The sequence below is a fragment of the Ixodes scapularis genome, unplaced genomic scaffold (assembly GCF_016920785.2).
Source record: "Ixodes scapularis isolate PalLabHiFi unplaced genomic scaffold, ASM1692078v2 PGA_scaffold8__174_contigs__length_109621045, whole genome shotgun sequence".
In the NCBI taxonomy this organism is placed as follows: Eukaryota; Metazoa; Arthropoda; class Arachnida; order Ixodida; family Ixodidae; genus Ixodes; species Ixodes scapularis.
In genome coordinates, this window is record NW_024609883.1 from 40,496,450 (window position 1) to 40,508,891 (window position 12,442).

Below are 12,442 nucleotides of genomic sequence, written 5' to 3' on the forward strand. Positions count from 1 at the left end.
GCTTAGGCAATATGTAGCAAAAAGATAAAAGCGTGGAGAAAGCGTGAAAACAGCATTTATTGTAGATTTGAAGTTCCGTGGGGACGACGTTTTTGCGAACTCTCAAAGCTTACCCAATATTAAATTTATGCCGCGTTTTATATATCTTACAAATAAATTGCGAAATAAAAAGCCCGTGAACATACTAATTCAGGGCACAACTTTTCATAAAGTTTTTGTTACTCAGCGCCCTAACTCGCCCAACCGAAGTTATTAGTCCTGAGGAGTCAGGACGTCGTCGGAATTTTTCACTTGGTATGATGACCCTCTCTGTTCGCGTTTGGATATTTTAGGGTCAAAACTTCTGGGAGCCATTTTTTTTTTTTTTTTTTTTTCATTTTGTCAGTTTGAGAAGTTCCTTGACTGCTTCATGTACGGCGCTGACGCACTGCCAGATGGGCCGAGACGCCATTCCGTAAATTACATTTTGTGTGTTCCAGTTACGACAAGCTTACGGCCCTGGCGTAAACTGCGAGCGGAGTTTAGGTCGTTTTACTTTATTATGTCCCTGTTATACGGGAGATCCGACCGAATAGAGGTAACAATACAACGTGAGACGGGCTGGGTGGTGGATCGAAAACAATAATATTTAAAGGGGCGGTGCAACAATTTGCGGACTTTGGCTAATTAATTGCGGGAATTGATCCCGGCCACATATAAAACGAAGGACCGAAAACTATTCTTTCCTGCTTGCCCTAGTTTTTATTAAAAAAATAAAAGAAATTGGTATCTCTGGCACCCCTTAACTCAACATTGAAGCGGCACCAGCTTCGCCTGTGACGTCATTCGGAGTGGCGTTGGTTTCCGGTTGAGTGTTTCCGGCTTCAGTTTCCCCAGCGCTCGCCGGCTGGTCAGGCTCGCCGCTCTCCCGTCGATTCCCGGCCAACATGGCGGCATGGGCGGACGGCCTGAGCGACGTCGAGCGCAAGATGCTTGTGTATAGTAAGTCAGTTGGACTTGTGCGGCGGGCAGTCGACGCGGCCGGCAGCTGAAGTCGAGGTCGAGACACCAGGAACAATAACGATACCACGATACTACGGACCACGACCAACGCACTCCGTCGAGCGAGGGAAAGACAAAACGTCCGGATTGCTCGTGTAGCCGCCGTAGGCGCCTCGGGCGTCGACGGATGACGGCGACGGAAGGTTTGGTTGACTTGCGGTAGATGGCGCCACAAATCTTTTAGCGGCAATATTAGACTTTTGAAGCGTTTCTGCATGCCTAAACAACAATATTTTTTTTTAAACTTAACCTTAAATCAAGCTTACAATTGCCTAACACTGTCACTTACAAAAAACACTCCGAATGACGTCACACCACAGGTTCCATTTGCGGCCACCATGTGGCCGCAGGTTGTGAAAAAAAAGCGTTTTTTATTTGGCGATTACGCAGCGAAATAGAGGTATTTTGGGGTGTTATGGCACTTTTTCTCTTACTTATGCCGAAGTAAACAATTTAAAAAATACAAGCTGCACATTCGTTCAGTGTTAAAATCATTGCACCGCCCCTTGAAAGGGGCGATGCAATGATTTTAATGCTCAAGGAATTTGCAGCTTGTACTTTTTGTATCGTTTATCTTAAAAAAAAAGGTAGAAATCACCTCTATTTTTTATCCTTCTGTGTGACGGATATTTGAGTAAATCTGGGTGAGTTTTCGTGACGCCATCTGCATGAGGCGCACAAAACCGTTCCCTATGATGCTGTGGTGAAAGAATGCGAACACACACACGTTCAGACACAAAAAGGAAGATGAAAGGGGGCTTGACCCTAAAAAGACTATTTACAGAACCCAGACACACAGGTTAAACCTGTGCTCCTGTTTTTATGCGAATGACATTGGTGTAGATACCTGTGTCTATTGCGGTTTTCAAGTAAAACAGGATGACGCCATTCCACGCGGGTACGAACGAGCGCAAAAGGCTCATCTTGAAACGTCAGTTTGCTGGAACAGTGTCGTGTAATGTAGCTTGTGGGTCTACGCATGTAGGTCAAACATAAAGACGCATTAACGACAGAATAAATGAGCATAAAAGGAATGTCAAGACCAATACAACGACCTCTGAAATAGCTCCACGTTTTCACGAGCAACTCTGAAGTTGTGGTTGGGGCTTTTTTTTTTTTAGAGAATAAAATGTCCAAAATGCAAAACATTACTTTTTTTTTCTGCAGGGTTGTTTTTACGTTTTGCTTCACAATTCTGGGGTCTGTTAGGGCTTGTCTCTCTAAGTTTTCGATGTGTCTCGGCTAGTAAATAGGCTTACAACGTGTTGTACTAGGTTTAGGGTTTAATGACGCAAGTTATCGAGAAGGGGCGCGGCATGCAGCACAGGGAGGGCGCTCCTCAACGATAGAAGGTGGCCTGCGGGCGAACAATCGCCAAGAAAAACAAAGGGCCCGAGCCCCGCAAGTTCACTTTTCCCCGCTTCTCTGGCGTTCATGTCCGCCCACCGTCTTTTCTGCCTCCCGTTCAATATTATAGCGTTAACAGAACGCCCTTCCTCATCGATACGGGGAGCAAGCTGCTCATGAATAATCCCCAAGTGATATTAACTAGGAACCCATTACTAAGTTTGGCCTCGACCACGGGCAACCTCTTTGCTGTGGTGCTGCAACCAAGATAAGAAATATGATTATTTTTAATTATTAATTGCAATGGTTTCAACAGCGTTGGACGTATTCCACAATAGACCATTTTATAAAATCGCCGGTTCAAGAGATAAATATGTAAGTACGTGTTCAAGCGAGCGCGGGCACTCCTTCAATTATGAAAGCTAGATCCAATTGGCTCCATTGAGCTGCTGTGACCCCCAACATCCCTTGGTGCTTATTGTTGGCTATCTTTGACCCCCGAGGTCGTTCTAAGACGCTTCTTTCTTCTCCTTCCTAATAGGAGTATTGTTTCGTCCTGAAAATCCCCGAACCTCGTTTTCGGTCATGGAGGATTTGTGCACAGATAACATTTGTCTGAATTGCTCAAACTCTAAAGCGATGTTGCTTTTGCGCCATAAAACCCCAATCTACTACAACCACTCAAGCGAAAGCATCTTCCCGAAGCAAAAAAACTGTTTTACATGTTGTATTTACCGGGATTTGGTGTCTCGCGTAAAAAAAATGTCGACACAGAATACAGAGTATTCTGACTTTTGCCATAAAAGACTTCAAACCTCATGAGAGCACATGCAAATGTGCTCCCTGGACGTCGTTCCGCTTTGCGTACGCACCAGCGGAGAGCAAAAAAAAATAAAAAATACTGACGGAAGTTGAAGATTGTCCTGTTCAGTGAGGACACCTCTTGACTCAGATAAGGTATTTCTAGGTCATATGTGTTTATAACCACGACATAATGACCGTGTGGGCAAATACTAATGCGGGTATTTTCCCAAGTCGCTTACTTTAGAACTACACCGATAAGGACAACAAAAATGACGCAGCGCTCGGCTGACATACCCGACCGCTGAGTGAGTGTTCGGCTCAGACTTGTATTCTCCCGTCACCTGGGAAGAACGCGCGAGGGGCCCTCCAGCCTGTATGAACAATGCAGCAGGCACTGTGCATCTGTCCAGCACCTGCTCAGCATTAAGGCCGAAGTGGGTCAAGCTCACATTTTTTGACAACTGCTTTCGAGAGAAATGCAGCCTGTAGCGGCCGATCAATGTCACTCCGTCCATTATGGGCACCGCTTGTGGGCAATATATTGATTGTTAGTTCATTTGAGGTACTGGGCCGTCCCATGCTTTCTTTTTGCTACTCAAAGGACCCCATAAACAACCATGTTAAAATACAAATAAAATCACCTAATTTTGTGCGACTTGTGAGTTTCATACACTGTCTCTACTACTTTAGCTTCGCTATTATTTCTGATGGCATACGCTGTCAAAAGAGATGGGAAATATCAGAATATTTACATGGCCCTCATTATAAGAAACAAGGCTCCTGATGTTTCCGCTGAAAGGGAACAATTTGGATGACGTAATGTTTTCGGCGTGCATTACGCCTTTATTTTTAAAACATTTCGCTTTAGTGCGATGACCGGCTATTCAGATGCTTGTTTTGCAGAAATCTAGGAATCCCACGCATTCATCGAAAGTTCGAAACACATGCTCTAAAAACAAAACAAAAACAACACCGTGATTAAGTTTAAAAAATTATGTTTATGTTTTCGGGTGTTTGCTGCAATGCACTCTATTTGACATGTCACAAACTCAAAGGTACATATTTTCTGTGAGGAGGTCTAGGCAGTGAAAAGTTGTTCTGGTTTGAAACTGTCCCTACTGTAGGCGGATAGTTTTGCCACCACAATGCGGAAGCTAACGTGGGATCTTAACGTTCATCATGCAATAATATAAATTTTTCCATGAAACGGTACTGAATTTAAAGATTAGGCACTTCAAAACAGAATACTGACAGAAGTATGTGAACTTTACGCTCACATACAATACCTCTGAATTGTGCGAATTTTTTTTCTTATAGTTTTAAAAGCACAAGCGAACTCCTCTTACAGTCGCTCCTACGCAAAGAAAATGGTGAGTTGGGCGCCAGTTGGTTCATAATGGGAAAAGACAAGCGCCGAAAGACTAGGACAAGGTAAGAAGACGACGACACAAGCCGCCTTGTGTCGTCGTCTTTTTACCTTGTCCTAGTTTTTCGGCGCTTGTCTTTTCCCTACGCAAAGCTTGCTGACGCAGTTTCGGGAAACCACGATGTTGATATACCACGGGTATACCTTCTGAACCGTCGTGACTGATATTTGAATGGGGTTCATGTGTTGGACTCGAGCACTGCGTTGGCACTGCACTTGGGCTTAGCCGCAGTCGATGCCTTGCGGGACATTCAAATTTTGGCTCGAGCTCAATCACTGCAGTGACGGCCGGAACAGCCAAATGTACGGAGTGGGGAGTGCGTGTGGAGTGCGGAGTGCGGCGCGTGCACCGTTCATTGACAACCGCGGCGCATTGCTGTAATGATCATTCGCGGCACATTATCTGCAAAAAATACATAGGGCAGGCGAGCTGATTGGAAAAGAACATACTGTATTTGTAAACCCAGGGATGGAGAGAATAGAAAAAAAAACAGACAACACAGCTCATAGTCTCAAACTCGTAGCCGCTTTTTCTGTTCAAAGTGCAAGAGCAAGTTGTTTTTATTCAACATTTTTTGCGACTGCTCGTGCGTGGCCAGAAACGCTAATAAGTAACTGGAGGTATTTGACGACATTAGGAGAACAGTTTTATTGTCCTTTTATCGCACTCCTGTACGACGATAATCTGAATCCAATCGGGCAGTGGCCGGGATCTAACTCAGTAATTCTACAAATATTCATAACCTTTTTTCCCATTATATAAGCAATATTACGACTTAAAGTGAGAAACTGAAAATAATTTTAAAAACTTCCGTAAATACTCGTTTCTCGAAACAGGAGTTTTTTTTTTTTTTTTTTTCCTTTTTTATACACAAGACGTGGTTCAATATACAGGACGTCAGGACAAGTCTGGTTAATATTTTATTAATTGCTCTGCTCTCCCATAAAATCACGATAAAGAATACAGAGCACGGCCTAAAGAAGACGAAGTAATTATGAAAACTAATGTCAAGGTGATTTTTCCCGAGGCTCTAAAATGTTTTCGCTGAAGCTTTCCCAGGGTACGTTCACAATGGAGGCAGTTGCGCCAGCACCCGACCGCTCCTCTATAATCCCTTGCGTCCCCCAACCCGATTTCGCTAAGCTAGGGGAAGGACGGACTCGACAGGTTTGTTGTTCCCTTCTGCCCTTGGATGAGCATTGACTTTCCTCTAAACTCCGGTTCACATCCCGTACCCGCATGGCGTCACCGACGACGAGGTACCGCTACGGGTGTTGTAAAAAAAAAAAATAGGTTATAAAAAACAACAACAACAACAACAACAACTAGAGGTTCAGGGCGAGGGAAAAGTATGCTGGGGAGGGGGAAGCAGGCGGAATGGTGGAGAGAGGGGATGTTCCCTCCTCTTCTTTCCAGCAATCCGTCTGCTTCCTCCTCCCGTCCTACCTAGGGTGCCTACATGTTTCCGCTCCGCTTTAGGGTGGCGACAACTTCTTGTTACCCTTTCCCAGATCCTCTCCCACCGCCATTTTGACCCACTTCTTATTTGGCTAAACGTACACAACGTTGAGTTTTCGTAGTTTCGACACACCGGCAACGCCGTGAGGCCACTTCCGTTTCCGTTCATAAGAGGAGTCGGACGAGCCGGAGCCTCAGCGGGATGGCGGTCGTCGTGGCTGTTGCTCTCTTTATTCGGGTGTTTCATACTTTGAAGTTGCGAGCAGGAAGTATGCGTTGCGTTAGTCCCCTCGATCGAAACGTTAGTCCCCTCGACGAAATGGAACGCAACAGACCGGCATCGCACGCCGGAACCTCGCCGTCGGAACGAGAGCGGTGGGCGCTCCCTAGCCCTAACGAGGATTAGCGGAGTAGCGCGAGCGCACGACTGGCGAGTGGGACAAAACGGTCGACGAAACAGCGGAGGCTGCCATGGTAACGAGGTAGGCAACACTGGTTTGTCGGCAACAGGTATCACAAACGTTGTCGCCACCCTAAACAGCGGAGCGGCGGAAACATGTAGGCACCCTAGTCCTACCTTCAACGGCGTGCGCCAGTGCCACTTGTTCGTGACTTACAAGACATCTACAAAAATTATCGTTGTTGGTGGCAGTCGAACAGAGAAAGGAGTACGCCAAGCGTTTTTAGAATCGGCCCTCAAGGAGCTCGTCAACGAAACTGATGATTCAGGTAAGATGTGGCGCTTCATATTTCTCTTAGTGAAAATCGCTAAAAGCGTACTGTTTCCGTCAAATTATATTTAAGGCCATCGGAATAGTATGTGTTATAGTCGAATAACTCGTGTTCGAAAACAGAAGTCGCAAAGTAAACGGCTTGCCGAAATGAGCGAGCTCATGTTGCAAGCAGGAATATTCCCGAAATATTTATTTAAGTTGACAAATGTTAATTACTGAAATATCGACATAGATATTGGCCTGTCTAGAAAATTCTTGCTTACAAAAAAACAACTACAAAATGATAGAGCTCTCAGGGGAAATTCAGTAAACCATTCATGTATTAGTCTTTCAAAACACCTCAATCGCTTGGTTACTAGTAGGTCTAAACGTAATTAAAAAAATGTTAGCACGATTAAATATTTTGTCTTATTCTATTAATTAATTTATTAATCAGTATCGTTTATTATCATGAATAACATATTAAAAAGTCAAAATGATATATTTCGCTTTCGCTGAATATTGTTATAAACGGCGCAATATACAAGTCAGGATTTTAAATTAACCTTGATGTCTAGTTGAGATCAGCCAAAAGGCATTCACACTCCCAATTTATTACTCCAGCCGCGGAGGCAAAGAGGTTCCTTCATATTCCCCGGCAATAGCGACCTGCTTTGATTATGCGCTAAACGGACTCTCGCCAGGCGCTGAACGTTACTGAGACACGTATAACTTCACTTGCATTATGGCAAAGTAGTGTCTATCATTGTTGATCTCTTCAGGACTTTGAAGGAATGCGAAGAGGTTATTGTTTTATTCACTAGGGTGCTTGTTTTTTCTATGCTTAACATCTACTCTATTCAACCTTTTACGCTTCTTCAAATTTATACTAATTATTTCTGAGAACAATATTAATTTCAGACAATCATTTTTGTTTCCACAGATTCTCAACAAATTTGAGCAGCGCAGCGAGAAGATGCCCTATGAAAGCCTCACTGTATTTTTCGAGCCAAAATCATAGCAGATCCTCAAACTGCACATGGAAAAGGTGGGCTCACGAAGGACGCCTCGCTATTCCTCAAACATGCGCGGCTGGAGCAGAGTAGCTAAAGCGACCGATCAAGAAAACCTACCCATCAAAAAAAAAATGCAGCGAAACTCGTGTCGACGTCCTCACAGAATACGTGGTGGGTTAATCACTTTGATCTACAGAGCTCTCCAAGCGAATGACGCAGCTCCTAACACTGTTAAAATCGAAAACGCGACCTGCGCAGGACAATATTTCCTTTTCCTGCGCGTGCCTGGCGAGGTTCCTTATGAGCCCTGACAAATTACGAAGTTAAACTGGCCCAGTTTTCTAGCTTAGTACTGTGGGAGACAACGAGCCACGCTGAACGTGGATGGACGGCCCCGTGAGCGGCGAGGAAGAGGAGAAAGGGACGCTCGTGAGAGGTGCGCGTGGACAGAGTTCGAAGGGCCGTGACGAACGAAAGAGGCGGTGCTGAACGAGCCCAGGCAAGACCCGGACCCCAGGGCAACCGTGGCCTTCCACAGCATCGACGGCACAATTTGAGTATTTATAAAGTGTTTCTATGATAGCGCTCTTTGTGTGACTTCCTCGGAGCGAGTAGAACTAGGCCTGATCGGGAATTGACAGGCGACCCACATAATTGGCGCTTCCAACGTGGGGCCCGATCAGTCTGCCGTTGTTTTTTTTCGCTCCCGGGGAGTCCCACGAATCGCGATTTCTAAGTTTAGGTTTGTTTTGTTTCCCCATTTGAATTTTTTTGTTACTCCGCTGGACATCAGTGTTTAACGTTCTGCCGCCATGTCCAGGTTACGGAATAAGGCCGCCCATCCCGAGGCCTCAACCCAGTCAGTGGCGGATATTGACTCAGACGTGGGAGAAGGCACGAGTGGGGAAGCGAGCGTTGCGGCAGCGCTAAAACCCCCAATTCCGGCGGTGAACACGGGAGACGTCAGCGAACTAATGCACGCCATGACGGCGATGTTCGCGACGTTTTCTAGACAGATGGGTTTGGCCCCAGGGGTGGTGAATCCCGCGCCTACGCCCGTGCCTCGCCCGCGGTTGAGCGTGCCGACGCCGACCTATTCGGGCTACTCCGACGCAGCATCGGTTCACGATTTCTTGCAGGACCTAGACGCGTACATTGCCGCGTTGGGCGCGTCGGATGAAACGGCCCTGATACAGATCGTCCCAATCGCGTTGACGGATGACGCAGCGCGTTGGAGGCGAATGCAGAGGCCGTTCCTTTCGATGGCAGATTTCCGGACACGATTCAGAGAGGAATTTCTGCCTCCCGACTATGAGATGCGGATCAGAGATGAGCTAGCCAGCCGTACTCAGCATCCGGACGAGAGCCTCGTAGAATACGTCCGCGCTCTCCAGGAGCTCTACTCCAGAGCCGACCCTACAGCGTCAGACGCGGAGAGGGTAGCTAGGGCGATCCGCCAGTGTCACCCTAGATTTAAACCCTACTTGCGCGGACGTGATTTCGCTGATCTGGAAGCACTTGCCAGAGAGGCGCGCATCGTTCAGGCGAGCTTGCTCGCCGAGTTGACGTATCGCCCCCCTCCACGCGCAGAGGAATCTCTGGAGCCGGGTTGCGCCTGGACAGGACGAGGCGCGGGAGCTTGCGACGACTCACGTACGCCGTACGTGGCCGTTACAGGACATAGGAGTGGCGCAACTGCTGTGCCCCGCGCCTTAGATCCCTTCGCTTTTGAACAGAGGCGCAGAGCAGCTAACGCGGGCTCTTCCAGGGCGCATCCCCCTAGGGGAGGCGGCGCAGCCGACCACCGCGGAGTCGCGAATCATTACGAGGGTCGCGGGAACTACAATGACCCCCGGCGCGACACTGCTTCGCGTGATGGTAGCGGCGGACGCTCAGCACACAATGGCAGGAGACAGGTCAGGTGCTATAAATGCAATCAGCTTGGGCATATCAAGCGTCAGTGCACATGGACGGCTTATTGCTCCGCTACATTCCAACAATCGACGACGAGGAGGGGAACGACTCTCCGTTCAGGGTGGTGATTCCTAGGAGGCTACGGAGGCGGTTTATCGGATACTTCCACGACTCGGCTTTGGCTGGTCATGGCAGCGGCAGCAAGACTTTTCAAAAGTTATGTCGCGTCGCGACCTGGCCGGGGATGAGACAAGACACACTCCGATACGCCCGTAGCTGCCCAGCCTGCCAGAAAGCTAAGCCGCGAGGGGGAAAGCCCCCAGGCCTGATGCAGCCTGTAGTGAGTCACTACCCGTGGGAGATGGTTGCTTGCGACATCATCGGCCCACTTCCAAAAAGTCCCCGTGGGAACCAGTATTTATTGGTAATAACCGATCATTTCTCAAAATGGGTGGAGTTACACCCGCTGAGGAAGCTGGTCTCGGAGCGCATCTGGGAGAAGTTGTTGGAAACTTTCATGCGCTTCGGTACACCCACGTGTCTCATCAGCGATAATGCTAGCTATTTTACCAGCAGAGTGTTCACTGACTCCTGCTTGGCGCTAAACATAAAGCACAAAAGGACGACACCATACCATCCTCAGGCTAATATCACTGAGAGAGTGAACCGAAACTTGAAGAGCATGCTGATCACACTAACGGAGAGACACAGGGACTGGGACGAACACATTGTCGAGATGGGTTTTGCAATCCGGACGACCGTGAACAGATCTACTGGGTTAACGCCTGCGCTTCTAAACTTGGGTAAGGAGCTATCGTCTCCGCTGGAGAACGGGTTACGAAATAACCAAGGTTCGACAGAACGCCCACTCTCTAAATACGCGGCGGAGTTGAAAGTTCGCCTTTCGAATGCGTTGCACGACGCCAGAGAGAACCTCGTTGCAGCAAGGATCGAACAGGCGACCCAGTACGATAAGACTCATCGTCACCTGGAGTACAAGGTGGGTGACTTGGTCCTCAGGAGAACCCATCCTTTGAGCAACGCAGCGAGCGGATTCGCAGCCTCACTTGCTCCGAAGTGGGAAGGGCCCTACGTGGTAAAGGCACGACTGTCACGTCTTACCTACAGGCTCGCTCAGGAAAATGCGAGCGAGGAGTCTGGCCCGGTCCACATCACAGACCTAAAAAAGTACCATCTTCGTGATCGGGATGACGATGAACGAGAACAAAACGAGGAATCCTCCGTTCCGCGTGACTCTCGCGCGCGACCGGCAACGCGGCCTAAGCGCGGTAGCCGAACAATGCGCGAACCCGTCGGTGAGAGATCCGACAGGTGCTCTGCGCGGCGCTATAATCTGCGGCCTAGAACTTGATCTAATCTTTGCAAGATGTTAATAGAGCTTGTTCTGTCCAGAAATGCCCCCCGGAGGAACCAGAATGGGCAGCGCCATCCGGGAAGGCGACCTTCCACTTCCCGGGATACCGGCGGAGCCAGCTGGCCCAACTCCCAGGGTGGTCAACCCTTCCGGCAGAAGACCAGTCAGACCAACGCACCGGGTGGCCAACCCGTTCGGCAAGAGAATGGCCAGACAAGCCGACAGGGTGGTCAACCCCGTTGGAAGGGGGAACGGCCAGACCAACCAACAGGGTGGTCAACCCGGTTAGCAAGGAGCAAGACGGACCAACCGTCAGGGTGGTCAACCTGGTTGGCAGAGACGGGGTGAGCAATCCCGACGTCGACCACGTCAACGAAGGCAGGGCGGCGGAGACGCGGAGGACCGGAGAGTCCCAGGGACACGCTGAAGGACGAGGTGCTGAAGATTATGACGGTGCAGAAGCAGACGCGTGCCGGCCAGCGCACCCGCCTCAAGGCCTTTGCGGCCATTGGGGACTTCAACGGCCAGTGCTCCAAGAGCTCCAAAGAGGTGCCAGTCCTGCCAAGTGCTCCAAAGAGGTGGCCACGGCCATCCTTCAAGCCATCATCCTGGCCTAGCTGTGCGTCATCCCCGTCCGTAACGGCTATTGGGGAAACAAGAGTGGAAAGCGCCACACCGTGCCCTGCAAGTGCCCAAGAAGCTGCTGCACATGGCGGGCATCGAGGTCTGCTACACCTCGGCCCGCGTCTCGACGGCCACGCTGGGCAACTTTGCCGAGACCACCTACCTGGCCATCCAGCAGACGTACAGCTACCTGACCCCGGACCTGTTGCGGGAGCGAGAGCTCATCAAGCTCCCCCACCAGGAGTTCATCTTGGAGTCCAGTGACTCGGTCCAGGGACTCCGGATACTCCGGACCCCCCCGGAGTTTGAGGCTTGAGGGGAGGGGAGTGTGGGAGACAACGAGCCACGCTGAACGTGGATGGACGGCCCCGTGAGCGGCGAGGAAGAGGAGAAAGGGACGCTCGTGGGAGGTGCGCGTGGACAGAGTTCGAAGGGCCGTGACGAACGAAAGAGGCGGTGCTGAACGAGCCCAGGCAAGACCCGGACCCCAGGGCAACCGTGGCCTTCCACAGCATCGACGGCACAATTTGAGTATTTATAAAGTGTTTCTATGATAGCGCTCTTTGTGTGACTTCCTCGGAGCGAGTAGAACTAGGCCTGATCGGGAATTGACAGGCGACCCACAGTACATACCAAATCTTGTGCGGCGTTTTCAGAATTGGCGTTGCACTAATTGAGTCAAATTGAGCTGAATTCATATTCGAATTATATGCGTGACCTAGA

At 49.0% G+C, this 12,442-nt stretch overlaps 1 pseudogene; it reads left to right on the forward strand.

Annotated features, from left to right (window-relative positions):
- Positions 1-11,300: 11,300 nt before the first annotated feature.
- Positions 11,301-12,133, forward strand: LOC121833559 (annotated as a pseudogene).
- The last annotated feature ends 309 nt before the right edge of the window (positions 12,134-12,442 follow it).